The 22,016-nt window shown below is 43.2% G+C and overlaps 1 protein-coding gene across 5 annotated transcripts in view; it reads left to right on the forward strand.

Annotated features, from left to right (window-relative positions):
- The window catches only part of tox (thymocyte selection-associated high mobility group box), a 549,408-nt gene that overhangs the window by 347,028 nt on the left and 180,364 nt on the right, over positions 1-22,016 (forward strand). Inside the window, exon 1 of one of the 5 annotated variants that reach the window (XM_072571586.1) lies at positions 14,755-14,774. The exons of the other annotated variants lie outside the window; for them this stretch is intronic. The gene's annotated coding sequence lies outside the window, so the exon portion shown is untranslated. Of the gene's footprint in view, positions 1-14,754; positions 14,775-22,016 lie in introns of those variants that run through there. 5 annotated transcript variants of the gene reach the window in all.

Here is a 22,016-nt window from a genome sequence, read left to right on the forward strand (position 1 = left end):
CAGACCGACTGAATGTTGTTTCTCAGACTGCCTGAATGTAGTTTCTCAGACCGCCTGAACGTAGTTTCTCAGACCGACTGAATGCTAGAACATAGAACATAGAACATAGAACAATACAGCACAGAACAGGCCCTTCGGCCCACGATGTTGTGCCGAACTTCTATCCTAGATTAAGCACCCATCCATGTACCTATCCAAATGCCGCTTAAAGGTCGCCAATGAATCTGACTCTACCACTCCCACGGGCAGCGCATTCCATGCCCCCACCACTCTCTGGGTAAAGAACCCACCCCTGACATCTCCCCTATACCTTCCACCCTTCACCTTAAATTTATGTCCCCTTGTAACACTCTGTTGTACCCGGGGAAAAAGTTTCTGACTGTCTACTCTATCTATTCCTCTGATCATCTTATAAACCTCTATCAAGTCACCCCTCATCCTTCGCCGTTCCAACGAGAAAAGGCCGAGAACTCTCAACCTATCCTCGTACGACCTACTCTCCATTCCAGGCAACATCCTGGTAAATCTTCTCTGCACCCTCTCCAAAGCTTCCTCATCTTTCCTAAAGTGAGGCGACCAGAACTGCACACAGTACTCCAAATGTGGCCTAACCAAAGTCCTGTACAGCTGCAACATCACCTCACGACTCTTGAATTCAATCCCTCTGCTAATGAACGATAATACTCCAGAGGCCTTCTTACAAACTCTATCCACCTGAGTGGCAACCTTCAAAGATCTATGTACATAGACCCCAAGATCCCTCTGTTCCTCCACCTGACCAAGAACCCTACCATTAACCCTGTATTCTGCATTCTTATTTGTTCTTCCAAAATGGACAACCTCACACTTGGCAGGGTTGAACTCCATCTGCCACTCCTCAGCCCAGCTCTGCATCATATCTAAGTCCCTCTGCAGCCGACAACAGCCCTCCTCACTGTCCACAACTCCACCTATCTTTGTATCATCTGCAAATTTACTGACCCACCCTTCGACTCCCTCATCTAAGTCATTAATAAAAATTACAAACAGCAGAGGACCCAGAACTGATCCCTGCGGAACTCCACTTGTAACTGGGCTCCATGCTGAATATTTACCATCTACCACCACTCTCTGCCTTCGACCGGTTAGCCAGTTTTCTATCCAATTGGCCAAATTTCCCTCTATCCCATGCCTCCTGACTTTCCGCATAAGCCTACCATGGGGAACCTTATCAAATGCCTTACTAAAATCCATGTACACTACATCCACTGCTCTACCCTCATCCACATGCTTGGTCACCTCCTCGAAGAATTCAATAAGACTTGTAAGGCAAGACCTACCCTTCACAAATCCGTGCTGGCTGTCCCTAATCAAGCAGTGTCTTTCCAGATACTCGTAAATCCTATCCCTCAGTACCCTTTCCATTACTTTGCCTACCACAGAAGTAAAACTAACTGGCCTGTAATTCCCAGGGTTATCCCTATTCCCTTTTTTGAACAGGGGCACAACATTCGCTACTCTCCAGTCCCCTGGTACCACCCCAGTTGCCAGTGAAGACGAGAAGATCATTGCCAACGGTACTGCAATTTCCTCTCTTCCTTCCCACATAATCCTAGGATATATCCCGTCAGGCCCGGGGGACTTGTCTATCCTCAAGTTGTTCAAAATGTCCAACACATCTTCCTTCCTAACAGGTATCTCTTCTAGCTTATGAGTCCGTTTCACACTCTCCTCTTCAACAATACGGTCCCTCTCGTTCGTAAATACTGAAGAGAAGTACTTTCTCTTTGTTGTTCCTCAGACCGCCTGAATGTAGTTTCTCAGACCGACTGAATGTTGTTTCTCAGACTACCTATATGAAGTTTTTCAGACTGTCTGAATGTAGTCTCTCAGGCTGTCTAAATGTAATTTCTGAAAATGCCTGAGCGTAGTTTCTCAGACCGCCTGATCGTAGCTTCTCAGACTGCCTGAATGTAGTTTCCCACATCCGCTAAATGAAATTCACAGACAGCATGAATATAGTTTCTAAGACTGCCTGAATACAGTTTCTCAGACTGCCCGAATGTAGTTTCTCAGACTGCCTGAATATAGTTTCTCAGACTGTCTGAGCATAGTTTCTCAGACTGCCTGAACGTAGTTTCTCAGACTGCCTGAATGTAGTTTCTCAGACTGCCTGAATGTAGTTTCTCAGACCGTTTGAATGTAATTTCTCAGACTGCCGGAATGTATTTTCTCAGACCGCCTGAATGCAGTTACTCAGATCCCTTGACTGTGGTTTCTGAGTCCACCTGAGCGTAGCTTCTCAGACTGTCTGAACATAGTTTCTCACATTGACTGAGTGTAGTTTCTCAGACCGCCTGAATGTAGTTTCTCTGATCACGTGTGCGGAATTTCTCAGACTGTCTGAATGTAGTTTCTCAAACCACCTGAATGTAGTTTCTCAGACTGCCTGAACCTAGTTTCTGAAAATGCCTGAATGCACTTTCTCCGACTGCCTCAGCGTAGCTTCTCAGAACGCCGGATTATAGTTTCTCAGACTGCCTGAATGTAGTTCTCAGACCGTCTGAGCCTATTTCTCAGACCACCTGAATGTACTTTCTCAGACCATCTGAATGTAGTTTCTCAGACTTTCTGAGTTGTTTCTCAATCAGCCTGAATGTAGATTCTCAGACTGCCTCAGCATAGTTTCTCATACGGCCTGAATGTAGTTTCTCAGTCCGCCTGAGCGTAGTTGCTCAGAACACCTGAACGCAGTTTCTCAGACCGCTTGATTGTAGCTTCTCAGATCGCCAGAACGTAGTTTCTCAGACCACCTGAACATAGTTTCTCAGACCGCCTGAACGTAGTTTCTCAGACCGCCTGAATGTAGTTTCCCAGACCCACTAAATGAAATTCACAGACAGCCTGAATATAGTTTCTCAGACTGTCTGAATATAGTTTCTCAGACCGCCTGAATGTCATTTCTCAGACAGGCTGAACGTAGTTTCTCAGACCGCTTGAGCGTAGTTTCTCAGACTGCCTGAATGTAGTTTCTCAGATCGCCTGAATGTAGTTTCTCAGACTGCATGAATGCAATTTCCCAGACCGCCTGAATATAGTTTCTCAGACCACCCGAATTGAGTTTCTCAAACCACCTGAATGTAGTTTCTCAGACTGCCTGAGCGTAGTTTCTGAAAATGCCTGAATGCACTTTCTCAGACTGCCTCAGCGTAGTTTCTCAGAACGCCGAATTATAGTTTCTCAGACTGCCTGAATGTAGTTTCTCAGACTGCCTGAACGTAGTTTCTCAGACCGCCTGAACGTAGTTTCTCAGACCGCCTGAGCGTACTTTCTCAGACTGCCTGAATATAGTTTCTCAGACCGCCTGAATGTCATTTTTCAGACAGGCTGAACGTAGTTTCTCAGACCACTTGAGCGTAGTTTCTCAGACTGCCTGAATGTAGTTTCTCAGATCGCCTGAATGTAGTTTCTCAGACTGCATGAATGCAATTTCCCAGACTGCCTGAATATAGTTTCTCAGACCACCCGAATTGAGTTTCTCAGAACGTCGAATTATAGTTTCTCAGACTGCCTGAATGTAGTTTCTCAGACTGCCTGAACGTAGTTTCTCAGACCGCCTGAGCGTAGTTTCTCAGACTGCCTGAATGTAGTTTCTCAGACTGCCTGAGCGTAGTTTCTCAGACTGCCTGAGTGTAGTTTCTCAGACTGCCTGAGCGTAGGTTCTCAGACTGTCTGAGTGTAGTTTCTCAGACTGCCTGAGCGTAGCTTCTCAGACCGCCGGAATGTAGTTTGTCTGATCGTGTGTGCGTGTTTTCTCAGACCGCCTGAGCATTGTGTCTCAGACCGCATGAATGTAGTCTCTCAGACCGCCGGAATGTAGTTTCTCAGATCACCTGAGCGTAGTTTCTCAGACTGCCTGAGCGTAGTTTCTCAGACTGCCTGAGTGTAGTTTCTCAGACTGCCTGAGCGTAGGTTCTCAGACTGTCTGAGTGTAGTTTCTCAGACTGCCTGAGCGTAGCTTCTCAGACCGCCGGAATGTAGTTTGTCTGATCGTGTGTGCGTGTTTTCTCAGACCGCCTGAGCATTGTGTCTCAGACCGCATGAATGTAGTCTCTCAGACCGCCGGAATGTAGTTTCTCAGATCACCTGAACGTCGTGTCTCATAGTGCCTGAACGTAGTTTCTCAGACTGCCTGAACTTAGTTTCTGAAAATGCCTGAATTCACTTTCTCAGACTGCCTCAGCGTAGCTTCTCAGAACACCGGAGTATAGTTTCTCAGACTGCCTGAATGTAGCTTCTCAGACCGTCTGAGCCTATTTCTCAGACCACCTGAATGTACTATCTCAGACCGTCTGAATGTACTTTCTCAGACCGTCTGAATGTAGTTTCTCAGACTGACTGAATGTAGTTTCTCAGAGTGACTGAGTGTAGTTTCTCAGACTGTCTGAGTTGTTTCTCAGACTGCCTAAATGTAGTTTCTCCGACCGCCTGAATGTAGTTTCTCAGACTGCCTCAGCATAGTTTCTCAGACTGACTGAATGTAGTTTCTCAGACTGACTGAGTATAGTTTCTCAGACTGACTGAGTGTAGTTTCTCACACTGCCCGAATGTAGTTTCTCAGAGCACCTGAATGTAGTTTCTCAGACTGTCGGAATGTAGTTTCTCAGACCGCAAGAATGTAGTTTCTCAAACCGCAAGAATATAGTTTCTCAGACTGCCTTAATGTAGTTTCTCAGACCGCCTGAATGTAGTTTCTCAGACACCTTGACTGTGGTTTCTCAGTCCACCTGAGCGTAGTTTCTCAGACTGTCTGAACATAGTTTCTCAGACCGCCTGAATGTAGTTTCTCTGTTCACGTGTGCGGAATTTCTTAGATTGTCTGAATGTAGTTTCTCAGACTGCCTGAACGTAGTTTCTCAGACCGACTGAATGTAGTTTCTCAGACCGACTGAATGTAGTTTCTCAGACCGCCTGAACGTAGTTTCTCAGACCGACTGAATGTAGTTTCTCAGACCGACTGAATGTAGTTTCTCAGACTGCCTGAACGTAGTTTCTCAGACTGCCTGAATGTAGTTTCTCAGACTGCCTGAATGGAGTTTCTCAGACTGCCTGAATGTAGTTTCTCAGACCGACTGAATGTAGTTTCTCAGACCGTCTGAATGTAGTTTCTCAGACCGTCTGAATGTAGTTTCTCTGACTGCCTCAGCACAGTTTCTCAGACCCCTTGAATGTGGTTTCTCAGACAGTATGCATGTAGTTTCTCAGACAGCCTGAATGTCATTTCTCAGACTGCTTGAGTGTAGTTTCTCAGAGCGCTTGAATGTAGTTTGTCAGACCGCCTGAATGTAGTTTCTCAAAATAACTGAATGTAGTTTCTCAGACTTCCTGCATGTATTTTTTCAGACTGCCTGAAGGTAGTTTCTCAGACTGCCAGAATGTAGTTTCTCAGACCGCCTGAATGTAGTTTCTCAGACTGCCAGAATGTAGTTTCTCAGACCGCCTGAATGTAGTTTCTCAGACTGCCAGAATGTAGTTTCTCAGACCACCTGAATGTAGTTTCTCAGACTGCCTGAATGTAGTTTCTCAGACTGCCAGAATGTAGTTTCTCAGACTGCCTGAATATAGTTTCTCAGACCGCCTGAATGTAGTTTCTCAGACTGCCTGAATGTAGTTTCTCAGATCGCCTGAATGTAGTTTCTCAGACTGCATGAATGCAATTTCCCAGACCGCCTGAATATAGTTTCTCAGACCACCCGAATTGAGTTTCTCAAACCACCTGAATGTAGTTTCTCAGACTGCCTGAGCGTAGTTTCTGAAAATGCCTGAATGCACTTTTTCAGACTGCCTCAGCGTAGTTTCTCAGAACGCCGGATTATAGTTTCTCAGACCACCTGAATGTAGTTTCTCAGACTGCCTAAACGTAGTTTCTCAGACCGCCTGAGTGTCGTTTCTCAGACTGTCTGAATGTAGTTTCTCAGACAGCCTGAATGTCATTTCTCAGACTGCCTGAACGTAGTTTCTCAGATTGCCTGAACATAGTTTCTCAGACCACCTGAATGTAGTTTCTCAGACCGCCTGAATGTCATTTCTCAGACTGCCTGAACGTAGTTTCTCAGACTGCCTGAACATAGTCTCTCAGACCACCTGAATGTAGTTTCTCAGACCGCCTGCATGTAGTTTCTCAGACTGCCTGAGCGTAGGTTCTCAGACTGTCTGAGTGTAGTTTCTCAGACTGCCTGAGCGTAGCTTCTCAGACCGCCGGAATGTAGTTTGTCTGATCGTGTGTGCGTGTTTTCTCAGACCGCCTGAGCATTGTGTCTCAGACCGCATGAATGTAGTCTCTCAGACCGCCGGAATGTAGTTTCTCAGATCACCTGAGCGTAGTTTCTCAGACTGCCTGAATGTAGTTTCTCAGACTGCCTGAGCGTAGTTTCTCAGACTGCCTGAGTGTAGTTTCTCAGACTGCCTGAGCGTAGGTTCTCAGACTGTCTGAGTGTAGTTTCTCAGACTGCCTGAGCGTAGCTTCTCAGACCGCCGGAATGTAGTTTGTCTGATCGTGTGTGCGTGTTTTCTCAGACCGCCTGAGCATTGTGTCTCAGACCGCATGAATGTAGTCTCTCAGACCGCCGGAATGTAGTTTCTCAGATCACCTGAACGTCGTGTCTCATAGTGCCTGAACGTAGTTTCTCAGACTGCCTGAACTTAGTTTCTGAAAATGCCTGAATTCACTTTCTCAGACTGCCTCAGCGTAGCTTCTCAGAACACCGGAGTATAGTTTCTCAGACTGCCTGAATGTAGCTTCTCAGACCGTCTGAGCCTATTTCTCAGACCACCTGAATGTACTATCTCAGACCGTCTGAATGTACTTTCTCAGACCGTCTGAATGTAGTTTCTCAGACTGACTGAATGTAGTTTCTCAGAGTGACTGAGTGTAGTTTCTCAGACTGTCTGAGTTGTTTCTCAGACTGCCTAAATGTAGTTTCTCCGACCGCCTGAATGTAGTTTCTCAGACTGCCTCAGCATAGTTTCTCAGACTGACTGAATGTAGTTTCTCAGACTGACTGAGTATAGTTTCTCAGACTGACTGAGTGTAGTTTCTCACACTGCCCGAATGTAGTTTCTCAGAGCACCTGAATGTAGTTTCTCAGACTGTCGGAATGTAGTTTCTCAGACCGCAAGAATGTAGTTTCTCAAACCGCAAGAATGTAGTTTCTCAGACTGCCTTAATGTAGTTTCTCAGACCGCCTGAATGTAGTTTCTCAGACACCTTGACTGTGGTTTCTCAGTCCACCTGAGCGTAGTTTCTCAGACTGTCTGAACATAGTTTCTCAGACCGCCTGAATGTAGTTTCTCTGTTCACGTGTGCGGAATTTCTTAGATTGTCTGAATGTAGTTTCTCAGACTGCCTGAACGTAGTTTCTCAGACCGACTGAATGTAGTTTCTCAGACCGACTGAATGTAGTTTCTCAGACCGCCTGAACGTAGTTTCTCAGACCGACTGAATGTAGTTTCTCAGACCGACTGAATGTAGTTTCTCAGACTGCCTGAATGTAGTTTCTCAGACTGCCTGAATGTAGTTTCTCAGACTGCCTGAATGGAGTTTCTCAGACTGCCTGAATGTAGTTTCTCAGACCGACTGAATGTAGTTTCTCAGACCGTCTGAATGTAGTTTCTCAGACCGTCTGAATGTAGTTTCTCTGACTGCCTCAGCACAGTTTCTCAGACCCCTTGAATGTGGTTTCTCAGACAGTATGCATGTAGTTTCTCAGACAGCCTGAATGTCATTTCTCAGACTGCTTGAGTGTAGTTTCTCAGAGCGCTTGAATGTAGTTTGTCAGACCGCCTGAATGTAGTTTCTCAAAATAACTGAATGTAGTTTCTCAGACTTCCTGCATGTATTTTTTCAGACTGCCTGAAGGTAGTTTCTCAGACTGCCAGAATGTAGTTTCTCAGACCGCCTGAATGTAGTTTCTCAGACTGCCAGAATGTAGTTTCTCAGACCGCCTGAATGTAGTTTCTCAGACTGCCAGAATGTAGTTTCTCAGACCACCTGAATGTAGTTTCTCAGACTGCCTGAATGTAGTTTCTCAGACTGCCAGAATGTAGTTTCTCAGACTGCCTGAATATAGTTTCTCAGACCGCCTGAATGTAGTTTCTCAGACTGCCTGAATGTAGTTTCTCAGACTGCATGAATGCAATTTCCCAGACCGCCTGAATATAGTTTCTCAGACCACCCGAATTGAGTTTCTCAAACCACCTGAATGTAGTTTCTCAGACTGCCTGAGCGTAGTTTCTGAAAATGCCTGAATGCACTTTTTCAGACTGCCTCAGCGTAGTTTCTCAGAACGCCGGATTATAGTTTCTCAGACCACCTGAATGTAGTTTCTCAGACTGCCTAAACGTAGTTTCTCAGACCGCCTGAGTGTCGTTTCTCAGACTGTCTGAATGTAGTTTCTCAGACAGCCTGAATGTCATTTCTCAGACTGCCTGAACGTAGTTTCTCAGATTGCCTGAACATAGTTTCTCAGACCACCTGAATGTAGTTTCTCAGACCGCCTGAATGTCATTTCTCAGACTGCCTGAACGTAGTTTCTCAGACTGCCTGAACATAGTTTCTCAGACCACCTGAATGTAGTTTCTCAGACCGCCTGCATGTAGTTTCTCAGACTGTCTGAACGTAGTTTCTCAGAGTGTCTGAATATAGTTTCTCAGACTGCCTGAATGTAGTTTCTCAGACCGTCTGAACGTAGTTTCTCAGAGTGTCTGAATATAGTTTCTCAGACCGCCTGAAGGTCGTTTCTCAGACTGCCTGAATGTAGTTTCTCAGACAGCCTGAATGTCATTTCTCAGACTGCTTGAGTGTAGTTTCTCAGAGCACTTGAATGTAGTTTGTCAGACCGCCTGAATGTAGTTTCTCAAAATAACTGAATGTAGTTTCTCAGACTTCCTGCATGTATTTTTTCAGACTGCCTGAAGGTAGTTTCTCAGACTGCCAGAATGTAGTTTCTCAGACCGCCTGAATGTAGTTTCTCAGACTGCCAGAATGTAGTTTCTCAGACCGCCTGAATGTAGTTTCTCAGACTGCCAGAATGTAGTTTCTCAGACCACCTGAATGTAGTTTCTCAGACTGCCTGAATGTAGTTTCTCAGACTGCCAGAATGTAGTTTCTCAGACTGCCTGAATGTAGTTTCTCAGACCGCCTGAATGTAGTTTCTCAGACTGCCAGAATGTAGTTTCTCAAACCGCCTGAATGCAGTTTCTCGGACCACCTGAATGTAGTTTCTCAGACTGCCTGAATGTAGTTTCTCAGACTGCCAGAATGTAGTTTCTCAGACTGCCTGAATGTAGTTTCTCAGACTGCCAGAATGTAGTTTCTCAAACCGCCTGAATGCAGTTTCTCGGACCACCTGAATGTAGTTTCTCAGACTGCCTGAATGTAGTTTCTCAGACTGCCAGAATGTAGTTTCTCAGACCGCCTGAATGTAGTTTCTCAGACTGCCAGAATGTAGTTTCTCAGACCACCTGAATGTAGTTTCTCAGACTGCCTGAATATAGTTTCTCAGACCGCCTGAATGTAGTTTCTCAGACTGCCTGAATGTAGTTTCTCAGACCGCCTGAATGTAGTTTCTCAGACTGCCAGAATGTAGTTTCTCAAACCGCCTGAATGCAGTTTCTCGGACCACCTGAATGTAGTTTCTCAGACTGCCTGAATGTAGTTTCTCAGACTGCCAGAATGTAGTTTCTCAGACTGCCTGAATGTAGTTTCTCAGACTGCCAGAATGTAGTTTCTCAGACTGCCTGAATGTCATTTCTCAGACTGCCTGAGTGTAGTTTCTCAGACCGCTTGAATGTAGTTTGTCAGACCGCCTGAATGTAGTTTCTCAAAATAACTGAATGTAGTTTCTCAGACTGCCTGAATGTAGTTTCTCCGACTGCCTGAATGTAGTTTCTCCGACTGCCAGAATGTAGTTTCTCAGACTGCCTGAATGCAGTTTCTCAGACTGTCAGAATGTAGTTTCTCAGACTGCCTGAATGTAGCTTCTCAGACTGCCTGAATATAGTTTCTCAGACTGTCAGAATGTATTTTCTCAGACCGCCAGTATTTAGTTTCTCAGACTGCCTGAATGTAGTTTCCCAGACTGCTTGAATGTAGTTTCTCAGACTGCCTGAATGTACTTTCTCAGACTGCCAGAATGTAGTTTCTCAGACCGCCTGAATGTAGTTTCTCAGTCTGCTTGAATGTCGTTTCTCAGACTGCCTGAATGTAGTTTCTCAGACTGCTTGAATGTAGTTTCTCAGACTGCCAGACTGTAGTGTCTCAGACCGCCTGAATGTAGCTTCTCAGACTGCTTGAATGTAGTTTCTCAGACTGCCAGACTGTAGTGTCTCAGACCGCCTGAATGTAGTTTCTCAGACTGCTTGAATGTAGTTTCTCAGACCGCCTGAATGTAGTTTCTCTGACTGCCAGAATATAGTTTCTCAGACCGCAAGAATGTAGTTTCTCAAACCGCAAGAATGTAGTTTCTCAGACTGCCTGAATGTAGTTTCTCAGACCGCAAGAATGTAGTTTCTCAAACCGCAAGAATGTAGTTTCTCATACTGCCTGAATGCAGTTTCTCAGACCGCAAGAATGTAGTTTCTCAGACTGCCTGAACGTAGTTTCTCAGACCGCAAGAATGTAGTTTCTCAGACTGCCTGAATGCAGTTACTCATACCGCCTGAATGTAGTTTCTCAGACCCCTTGACTGTGGTTTCTCAGTCCACCTGAGCGTCGTTTCTCAGACTATCTGAACATAGTTTCTCAGACCGCCTGAATGTAGTTTCTCACATTGACTGAGTGTAGTTTCTCAGGCCGCCTGAATGTAGTTTCTCAGACCGCCTGAACGCAGTTTCTCAGACTGCCTGAATGTAATTTCTCAGACTGCCTGAATGTAATTTCTCAGACCGCCTGAATGTAGTTTCTCAGACTGCCAGAATGTAGTTTCTCAGACCGCCTGAATGCAGTTTCTCGGACCACCTGAATGTAGTTTCTCAGACTGCCTGAATGTAGTTTCTCAGACCGCCTGAATGTAGTTTCTCAGACTGCCTGAATGTAGTTTCTCAGACCGCCTGAATGTAGTTTCTCAGACTGCCAGAATGTAGTTTCTCAGACCGCCTGAATGCAGTTTCTCGGACCACCTGAATGTAGTTTCTCAGACTGCCTGAATGTAGTTTCTCAGACCACCTGAATGTAGTTTCTCAGACCGCCTGAATGTAGTTTCTCAGACCACCTGAATGTAGTTTCTCAGACTGCCTGAATGTAGTTTCTCAGACTGCCAGAATGTAGTTTCTCAGACTGCCTGAATGTAGTTTCTCAAACCGCAAGAATGTAGTTTCTCATACCGCAAGAATGTAGTTGCTCAGACTGCCTGAATGCAGTTACTCATACCGCCTGAATGTAGTTTCTCAGACCCCTTGACTGTGGTTTCTCAGTCCACCTGAGCGTCGTTTCTCAGACTATCTGAACATAGTTTCTCAGACCGCCTGAATGTAGTTTCTCACATTGACTGAGTGTAGTTTCTCAGGCCGCCTGAATGTAGTTTCTCAGACCGCCTGAACGTAGTTTCTCAGACTGCCTGAATGTAATTTCTCAGACTGCCTGAATGTAATTTCTCAGACCGCCTGAACGTAGTTTCTCAGACTGCCTGAATGTAATTTCTCAGACTGCCTGAATGTAATTTCTCAGACCGCCTGAACGTAGTTTCTCAGACTGCCTGAATGTAGTTTCTCAGACCACCTGAATGTAGTTTCTCAGACTGCCCGAATGTAATTTCTCAGACCGCCTGAACGTAGTTTCTCAGTCTGCCTGAATGTAGTTTCTCAGACTGCCTGAATGTAGTTTCTCAGACCACCTGAATGTAGTTTCTCAGACTGCCTGAATGTAGTTTCTCAATTCAATGTGAGCAACTGTGAGGTCTTGCACTTTGGAAAAAAGAATAAAAGCACAGACTACTTTCTCATCAGTGAGAAGATTCGTAAAGCGAAAGTACAAAGGGATCTGGGAGTGCTAGTCGAGGATTCTCTAAAGGTAACCATGCAGGTTGAGTCCGTGATTATGAAAGCGATTGCAATGTTGTCATTTATCTCAGGGTGGCACGGTGGTGCAGTGGTTAGCACTGCTGCCTCACAGTGCCAGGGACCCGGGTTCAATTCCTAACTCAGGCGACTGACTGTGTGGAGTTTGCACGTTCTCCCCGTGTCTGCGTGGGTTCCTTCCGGGTGCTCCGGTTTCCTCCCACAGTCCAAAGATGTGCAGGTCAGGTGAATTGGCCATGCTAAATTGCCCGTAGTGTTAGGTAAATGTAGGGAATGGATGGGTTCCGCTTCGGCGGGTCGGTGTGGACTTGTTGGGCCGAAGGGCCTGTTTCCACACTGTAAGTAATCTAATCTAATCTATATGGGTTGGAATATATAAGCACCGTTGTGCTACTGAGACTTTATAAAGCTCTGGTTAGGCCCCATTTGGAGTACTGTGTCCAGTTTTGGTCCCCACACCTCAGGAAGGACATACTGGCACTGGAACGTGTCCAGCGGAGATTCACACGGATGATCCCTGGAATGGTAGGTCTAACATATGAGGAACGGCTGAGGATCCTGGGATTGTATTCATTGGAGTTTAGAAGATTAAAGGGAGATCTAATAGAAACTTACAAGATAATATATGGCTTTGAAATTGTTTCCATTAAGCTAGGACCTGTGGACACAGCCTTAGAATTAGAGGGGGTAAATTCAGAACAGAAATGCGGAGACATTTCTTCAGCCAGAGAGTGGTGGGCCTGTGGAATTCACTGCCGCAGAGTGCAGTGGAGGCCGGGACGCTAAATGTCTTCAAGGCAGAGATTGATAATTCTTGATGTCACAAGGAATTAAGGGCTACAGGGAGAATGCGGGTAAGTGGAGTTGAAATGCCCATCAGCCATGATTGAATGGCGGAGTGGACTCGATGGGCCGAATGGCCTTACTTCCACTCCTATGTCTTCTGGTCTTATGGACTGCTTGAGTGTAGTTTCTCAGACTGCCTTAACGTAAGTTTCTCAGACCACCTGAATATAGTTTCTCAGACTGCCAGAATGTAGTTTCTCAGACCACCTGAATGTAGTTCCTCAGACCGCCTGAATGTAGTTCCTCAGACCGCCTGAATATAGTTTCTGAGACTGCCTGAATGTAGTTTCTCAGACTGCCAGAATGTAGTTTCTCAGACCACCTGAATGTAGTTTCTCAGACTGCCTGAATATAGTTTCTGAGACTGCCTGAATGTAGTTTCTCAGACTGCCAGAATGTAGTTTCTCAGACCACCTGAATGTAGTTTCTCAGACTGCCAGAATGTAGTTTCTCAGACCACCTGAATGTAGTTTCTCAGACTGCCTGAATATAGTTTCTGAGACTGCCTGAATGTAGTTTCTCAGACTGCCAGAATGTAGTTTCTCAGACCACCTGAATGTAGTTTCTCAGACTGCCTGAATGTAGTTTCTCAGACTGCCAGAATGTAGTTTCTCAGACCACCTGAATGTAGTTTCTCAGACTGACTGAATTTAGTTTCTGAAACTGCCTGAATGTTATTTCTCAGACCTTCTGAATGAATTTGTAGATTAATTCTGGATGATAAGTGGTATTCACTAATGATATGACTGTTTGCTGCAGCACAGAGGCCAAGTGACTAGCGAGGACAGTATTGAATAAGCGATAGCTGTCTTGAGTTTCAGAAGCCTGGATAGATTTGGGGGAGCCTGGAATATCGCCCCTTTACATGGAATACATGACCACTCATGTCTTGGTGAAATCTGCATTTCTGTTCAACCTTGCTTTCTCGAGAGGCATTGCAAAGCAGAACATTGAATGCACCATATTCTCCTCCAATGACCCTGAGTCGGAGCAGATTCAATGCCAAACAGCCATCAGCTACTATCACTGGGTGTACCACAGGGGAAGTTCACTTCTCTGTGGAATGGCCCTTAAATTAAAAGACAAATCAATCTTCTCCCTGTGGTATCTGATTTTTTTTTCATAAATGCTCTTAACATCCTAGTGACCTGAGTTTCCAAAATTCCATAGGTGACATTTATATTGCCTCCATTGGAAGGTTACTCTTGCAGGTGTCCAATTTGTACATGCTCTGGTTATAACCAACTGGTGAGGAAATGAACAGGCAATGTGTGCACTGCAACAACTTCCACTTTCCACACCATCTCACACTTTAGTATTCCATACAAAAATATCATTCCTTCAGACCCCAGTCACTATTGGCTGGCTCTATCAGAAAGCTGGTGCTCCTAATTGGTGTTCTCTTTAAATCTACTTCCTAACGTCCTGACCACAATTCCGCAAACCTACGTGAAACTTGAGGAAGCGCCTGTCATGCTGCTGTGTTTAACAAATGGTTTTAAAGTCAGATTGTGGTAATAATGTAGATGTGTAATGCGTTGCTGAAAGGCCAGAACTTCATATCCCCCAGGTCATATTAAGGTTAACCACAAAGGGGTTCCACCCACTGGGCAGCTGTTTTTCATGTTCAAGTAGCAGTTAGACACCATCATTTTCTGACCACTTTAAAAATAAAAGGTTACATGGAAAGTTTTAAAGTTCCCAGTGCAGCAGTTGTGATCCAATATACTGTCTGAGCACATTTAGATCATGGTTTATGTAGAACTGGAGTTAAACTTTGCAAAGTCAAGTCAATGTGAGATGGACTCCTGAAGGGGTATCACATCATTTTGTTTCAATCTGATCAGCATAACAACCTATCCTGCCACATTCAGGTCAGTATATATCACTGAAACCTTCCTTGCCAAAAAGTGGCAATATAACGGCAACCTAAATTTCAAGCTTGTTCTTTGTAGAGAAATGTTTTTCCCATGTGAGTATTTGGGAGTTAGCATAATAAAAGGCACAAACACTGAGAAATTGCATATAAATAGAATTACTATTCATGTATTCAATCTCACTGAAGCTTATTTCTGAGCAACTGGACATTCTTTTATTGAAGATCCGAAACTGAGCTCAGTGCCATATCAGAGAAAAATGCAAGTGGGCAGGTTAATGTCATTCATTGCTTGTTCTTCCACTGTGACATGCTCTTTTATAATTGCTTAAGAAATGAATCATTGAAAATATGATTTACACTACTTATTCACTTTATGGCATGCATTCATTTAGGAATCCAAATTTACTTAAACTGGCTTGTTGTATTTGTTTTGCTAGAGTTTAAAGTATGAGTAGTAATTTTATTAGTTCAGAAATTACTATTTTCTTTCCAATATCATTTTTAAAATGAGGAGAAGAATGCAGGATTTAATTAGTTTACAAATAAGGTGACAATCATAGTTATATCTTTCTTAAGAGGTATCGTGTCTGAAACATTTTACAGCTAAGTAAAACAAGAAACAAACATGCGAACATTTATTTTAAAATACCAAAATGCTAACGCATGACAACGTGAGTAAAATGAACTTTTAAAGTAAATCGGGGCAGTAAAATGATGGTGATACTTTACAACTTACAATTTCAAAAAACTGCAAGAAAGATATAAGATTCCAGTCAGGCACTGTTTGTATTAAAATTCATGATCGTTTTCTTTCCAAACATAAGTTGTTATTCTGTATGGGGGCTACTCAAGCAACACTTATATTTGCTGCATCTCTGTACTTCTATAATAGATTAATGATGTTTGCTCTGTTATTACCTTTTTGTAAACTATGCAAATTCAATTTTGGGAGAGATCATTGCATATCATTCAGTTTATGGCTTGCTTACTGCCAGCTGTTTCCATTTTCCAAATTTATGCTTTTTTTATTCCTTTCACCATACGTGTTCTGTTATAGAAATTACTGCTATTTTGAAGATTGTTCCTGAGAAGTCAGAGTTATAGATATACGTTTTCAATAAATAAATAAAGTGCAAGTTAACTTGTAATGAGGTGTATTCATACTTCAGTGTTTAAATGCTATTTATGGATTTTTATACAACATTTCTCTTAAATCATTGAAGCTGTGCAGTTTAAAAACATTATGACTGGAAGAAGGTAGATCTGATGCTGTGTAATGTACAGATCTGATAATTAAAGTACTGCATAAAAATATCCCATGGAAAGAATATTCAAAACATACATGGGATTAAATTAAACCTTTTTGCTGACAATTACTCCAACAGTGACGTTTTAAAATTCAATTAGAATATACAAATAGAGGAAGAGTGATTCTTTAATCCATTGTAAATGATACAACCCTCCATTTCACAGCGTTGTCATGATAAGAGATGAAATTCTCAAGCTGCAGAGGCCATTATGTGAACCACCTCATTCAAAAATGCAGCTTTCAATATCTAGTTTAACCATTTCACCTGTTTATATGAGGGGTGCTTTGCAAGATGATGTGTGGTATAGGAATCCTTGCAAAGTCTATGTGGTCTAGATACAAGTTATTTGTACTATTACTTAACATCATATATAGGTGTTCTTAAAGTGCCAGAATGAATGACCAGTGAAATCATTGCACAGAGGTCGGAATCCCATCACCAAGTCACCCTTTATTTACACATGTACAGTTCTTGACTTTAGTACTAGGAGAAAGTGAGGACTGCAGATGTTGGAAATTAGAATCAAGAAGGTGGTGCTGGAAAAGCACAGGAGGTCGGGCAGCATCCAAGGAGCAAGATGTTCATCCGGCCTCAGACAGAGCCAGCTACCAGTATCTCTGACACTGCCCTTTTTATCTGTCAGCCAGCACTCCCTGATTGCACCAGATTAACAGCTCCAATCAGGGAATTTGTTCTATTATGTCCAGCTGGCTGACCTCATTATAATCAAATTACAATTGTAGAAGCGAAATTAGTCACTTTATGTATTTGCAACTTAAATAACAATGAGGCATTAAACTAAAGCGATGGTTAGAGATACATTCTGCACTGCATTCTTTGTATTCCCAAAGTGAACTGTAGGAACATTTGTCTATGTCAATGCATGGTAATTGGAATTGGTACTTTCTCCCACTGCATCAATGATTTTTTTTGTGATTTAAAAAATATTTACTCCAGTTTCCAGCTTCAGAAATTTTAAAGAAAGCTTTTGTAGGACGAAATATATAAAGTTAAAAGAGAAAAAGTATAACATAGCAAAGATAAGTGGGAAAACGGAGGACTGGGAAGCTTTTAAAGAACAACAGAGGATTACTAAGAAGGAAATACGTTGAGAAAAAATGAGGTATGAAGGTAAACTGGCCAAAAATATAAAGGAGGATAGTAAAAGCTTTTTTAGGTATGTGAAAGGCAAAAAAATGGTGAAGACTAAAATTGGGCTCTTGAAGACAGAAACAGGGGAATATATTACAGGGAACAAAGAAATGGCAGAAGAATTGAATTGGTACTTCAGATCTGTGTTCACTGGGGAAGACACAAGCAATCTCCCTGAGGTAACTGTGGCTGAAGGACCTGAACTTACGGGAATTTATATTTGCCAGGAATTGGTGTTGGAGAGACTGTTAGGTCTGAAGGTTGATAAGTCCCCGGGGCCTGATGATCTACATCCCAGGGTAAAGAAGGAGGTGGCTCAAGAAATCGTGGATGCGTTGGTGATTATTTTCCAGAGTTCGATAGATTCGGGCTCAGTTCCTGCGGATTGGAGGGTGGCTAATGTTGTACCACTTTTTAAGAAAGGTGGGAGAGAGAAAGCAGGAAATTATAGACCAGTTAGTCTGAGCTCAGTGGTGGGAAAGATGCTGGAGTCAATTATAAAGGATGAAATTACAACACATCTGGATAGTAGTAACAGGATTGGTCAGAGTCAGTATGGATTTATGAAGGGAAAATCATGCTTGACTAATCTTCTGGAATTTTTTGAGGATGTAACTCTGAAGATGGACGAGGGAGATCCAGTAGATGTAGTGTATCTGGACTTTCAGAAAGCTTTTGATAAAGTCCCACATTGGAGGTTAGTGAGCAAAATTAGGGCACATGGTATTGGGGCAAAGTACTAACTTGGATTGAAAGTTGGTTGGCTGACAGGAAACAAAGAGTAGTGATAAACGTCTCCATTTCAGAATGGCAGGCAGTGACCAGTGGGGTACCGCAGGGATCAGTGCTGGGACCGCAGCTTTTTACAATATATATTAATGATATAGAAGATGGTATTAGCAAAAACATTAGCAAACTTGCTGATGATACTGAGCTGGGTGGCAGGATGAAATGTGATGAGGATGTTAGGAGATTACAGGGTGACCTGGACAGGTTAGGTGAGTGGGCAGATACATGGCAGATGCAGTTTAATGTGGATAAATGTATGGTTATCCACTTTGGTGGCAAGAACAGGAAGGCAGATTACTACCTCAATGGAATCAATTTAGGTAAAGGGGCAGTACAAAGAGATCTGGGTGTTCTTGTACACCAGTCAATGAAGGTAAGCATGCAGGTACAGCAGATAGTGAAGGCGGCTAATAGCATGCTGGCCTTCATAACAAGAGGGTTTGAGTATAGAAGCAAAGAGGTTCTTCTGCAGCTGTACAGGGCCCTGGTGAGACCACATCTGGAGTACTGTGTACAGTTCTGGTCTCCAAATTTGAGGAAAGACATTCTGGCTATTGAGGGAGTGCAGCATAGATTCACGAGGTCAATTCCTGGAATGGCGGGACTACCTTACGCTGAAAGACTGGAGCAACTGGGCTTGTATACCCTTGAGTTTAGAAGACTGAGAGGGGATCTGATTGAGACATATAAGATTATTAAAGGATTGGACACTCTGGAGGCAGGAAACATGTTTCCGCTGATGGGTGAGTGCCGAACCAGAGGACACAGCTTAAAAATACGAGGTAGACCATTTAGGACAGAGATGAGGAGAAACTTCTTCACCCAGAGAGTGGTGGCTGTGTGGAATGCTCTGTCCCAGAGGGCAGTGGAGGCCCAGTCTCTGGATTCATTTAAGAAAGAGTTGGATAGAGCTCTCAAGGATTGTGGAATCAAGGGTTATGGAGATAAGGCAGAAACAGGATACTGATTAAGGATGGTCAGCCATGATCATATTGAATGGTGGTGCAGGCTCGAAGGGCAGAATGGCCTACTCCTGCACCTATTGTCTATTGTCTATTGAAGCAATAAGTCTTTAACACCCTCCTTTTAGTAAATAAATGTTGAGGCTTTAACCTCAAAGGCACAAAATGTCATATTTTCAACGTTTTGTGTTAAATTATCATCCACAGCAAATGCATACACTTCTTATGCTGGAAGTGCTTCTCAGTCGGTTGGTCACATCAGTGCAAGGGGTTGGTGCTATTGTTTGCAGAGTACGTTATCTCATTCAGAGTATCATACTGATTCACCATTGCCATTTTCAACTTCTATATTCCAACTTAGGTACTCTGTAAACCTACAGAGTTGAAGATGCTTGTAGCAGCAGGTAGATCCTCTAGCAGTGCCTTTAAAAGAGATGTTGATGAGGTACTGGTGTTGGACTGGGGTGGACAAAGTTAAAAATCACACAACACTAGGTTAAAGGACAGGTTTATTGGAGTGACTAGCTTTCAGAGCGCTGCACCTTCATTAGATAACTAGTCACCTGATGAAGGAGCAGTACTCTGTAAGCTCGCACCTCCAAGTAAATCTGTTGGACTATAACCTGGTGTTGTGTGATTTTTAACTTTAAAAGAGTTGACCGGACACCGTCAGGTTAATTGTTAATCATTTTGTTCTAGCTGCTGCTGACTTGATGTATTTGGTTTGTAATGTTACATAAAGTTTTCTCTGAGTTGAGTTTGGATCAGCGCTTCTCAGCTTTGGCGCTGTGTTATGATAGAGAATGAGTATCACAGAGAAGGGCAAGCTGGTAGAAGAAGCATAATAATGAGACAGAGTCTCAGCAAGACACCAGGATGTTCAGGGAGCAAACCTTCTGCCTCAAACTCTTCAAAAATCTGCACATTAGATCCATCTGTTTCACTGAGGGAATGCTCACTGTAACCTACCATCATTACAGGCTGATCTGCAAATTCCAAACAGAGTGAAAGACACCATCACCAAAACCTGAGAAAGTACCATAGCCAGGAATCTCTTTATGTTTGGTTCATTCCAGGCTGGAGTTGGGGAGTTCTCCTCCATCTTATAGTTTGCTGTTCTCTGTTGAATATAAGAAGTAACTACTATACTAAAGCTTCATCATAACAGCAGATTTCCTCGTGGCCTCATGTTATTGGTTAGGGGTTGTACTATGGACACTGTTTCCAATTTCAGGAGTTACTTCAAATGCAGAGGGTTCAGCTCTTGCAACGTGCACCATTTGTGTGATTATTGCTCAATGTATTGTGCAGCTGAATACAGGTTATAGGTAGCAATCATGCATCTCTTTAATGTATTGCAGTGACTGGAACCCAGGGCCAGGTGGATCTCATTGACTATGAGACCCTTGTTTGGGCCAGTCATGGAGCCCAAGCTGACAGATATAAACAGGAGGTCTCCTCAGACTGGGAACTGTCTCTGAGCTGGCTGGTCAGAGCCCATCTACTGTGCAACTGTAAATAAAAGGGGACTCGGGGATGAGATACCAGCCACTGTGCAATCATTTCATGTCCCACAAGAATTTGAGTCTCCAATTGAAGGTGGTTACTAGTGACGAAAGCTAGTTACTGACTAACCTCCTTGTGACTCCAGTGAACAATCCACGAACACTTGGACAAGCTGGCTTATAGAAACAGCCATGCTGCCAAGTGGAATATCATCAAGAAGACCACTGGGTGATGAAGTAATATTAACATGGTGTACAACACTCTGGAAAAGTCCCTGGACAGGATTGCAGAGCATGTGACATGATTTCTTGTGGTTTGCTATATCCTGCCCAACCTCATCATGATAAAGTCCTTATAATCAGGTACATTGCAAGCAGTGGAACAGCAGAAACAAGAGCTGAGGAAGAAAAAGAGGAGGCCACTCATATATCTTAATTCTTCTGGGCTGCTCATCATCTGAACATAAACACAATCCCTGTACCCTCTTCTACAATTCCACACCTTAACTACCCTCTGTTGCCAACTATCACAATATCCTCTTGACTCCAATACAAACGGAAAATCCATCATAAAACAAACAGTCCTAGTAAATTATCTAATATTCCATATAAAACACAACTCATCACATATATCGTTTGCTCTACTATCTGTCTTCCATTCCCAATTCCTGGCCAAGTATTCCCACAGAGTAGTAAACTGGCTGGGAAAAGGCTGTTGGCTCTCAGTGGGAGACACAGCGGATGGTGTGCTGGATGACCTTGTGAGGTCTTGGTAGATTACCTTCACTATCGGTGCACATACCCCAATCAGAGAGGTACATTAGACATGAATATGCTCAGAAAGTGGATTTGCTATAAGAACCACCAATTTAAATCTCCTGCCCTTTAACTAAAATACCTGTAATTTCTTTTAAATAGTGCTAACAAGTTCACTCTCTGCTTGTTGACATAAACCACAGGGCTCTTATTAAATACTTTTTGCAGAATGATTGAATCCACATCCTGCCATTATCACAGAGGGCCGGGGGCCTGTGAATTGAAAGTTTGATTGATGTCTCCAAATGGTTAAGAAGTTTTTGATGTGGGCATTTAAATGCAAATTCTGGATTAGTGGTGCTGGAAGAGCACAGCAGTACTGCTCCTTGGATGCTGCCTGAACTGCTGTGCTCTTCCAGCACCACTAATCCAGAATCTGGTTTCCAGCATCTGCACTCATCGTTTTTACTTATTTAAATACAAATGTTTGTTTCAAAAAGGATTAAATTCTTGAATGAAGTGTTTTCTTTTATAAAGGATTACACTTTCTTTTTATAAAGTTGGAAGATTTATTTTTTAACTAAGCTCCACAATCGTCACTTAAAACTTTATTTCATCTCAGCATTGCTTCTGAAAATCAGACATAAAGGACACTAGGCAATATAAAACAGAGAACTGTAAATGCTGGAGATCTGAAACAAACCAACACAGAAATTGTTCGTGAAACTCATCCGATCTGGCAGCATCTGCAGGGCAAAAGCAG

The sequence above is a fragment of the Chiloscyllium punctatum genome, chromosome 5 (assembly GCF_047496795.1).
Source record: "Chiloscyllium punctatum isolate Juve2018m chromosome 5, sChiPun1.3, whole genome shotgun sequence".
NCBI lineage: Eukaryota > Metazoa > Chordata > Chondrichthyes > Orectolobiformes > Hemiscylliidae > Chiloscyllium > Chiloscyllium punctatum.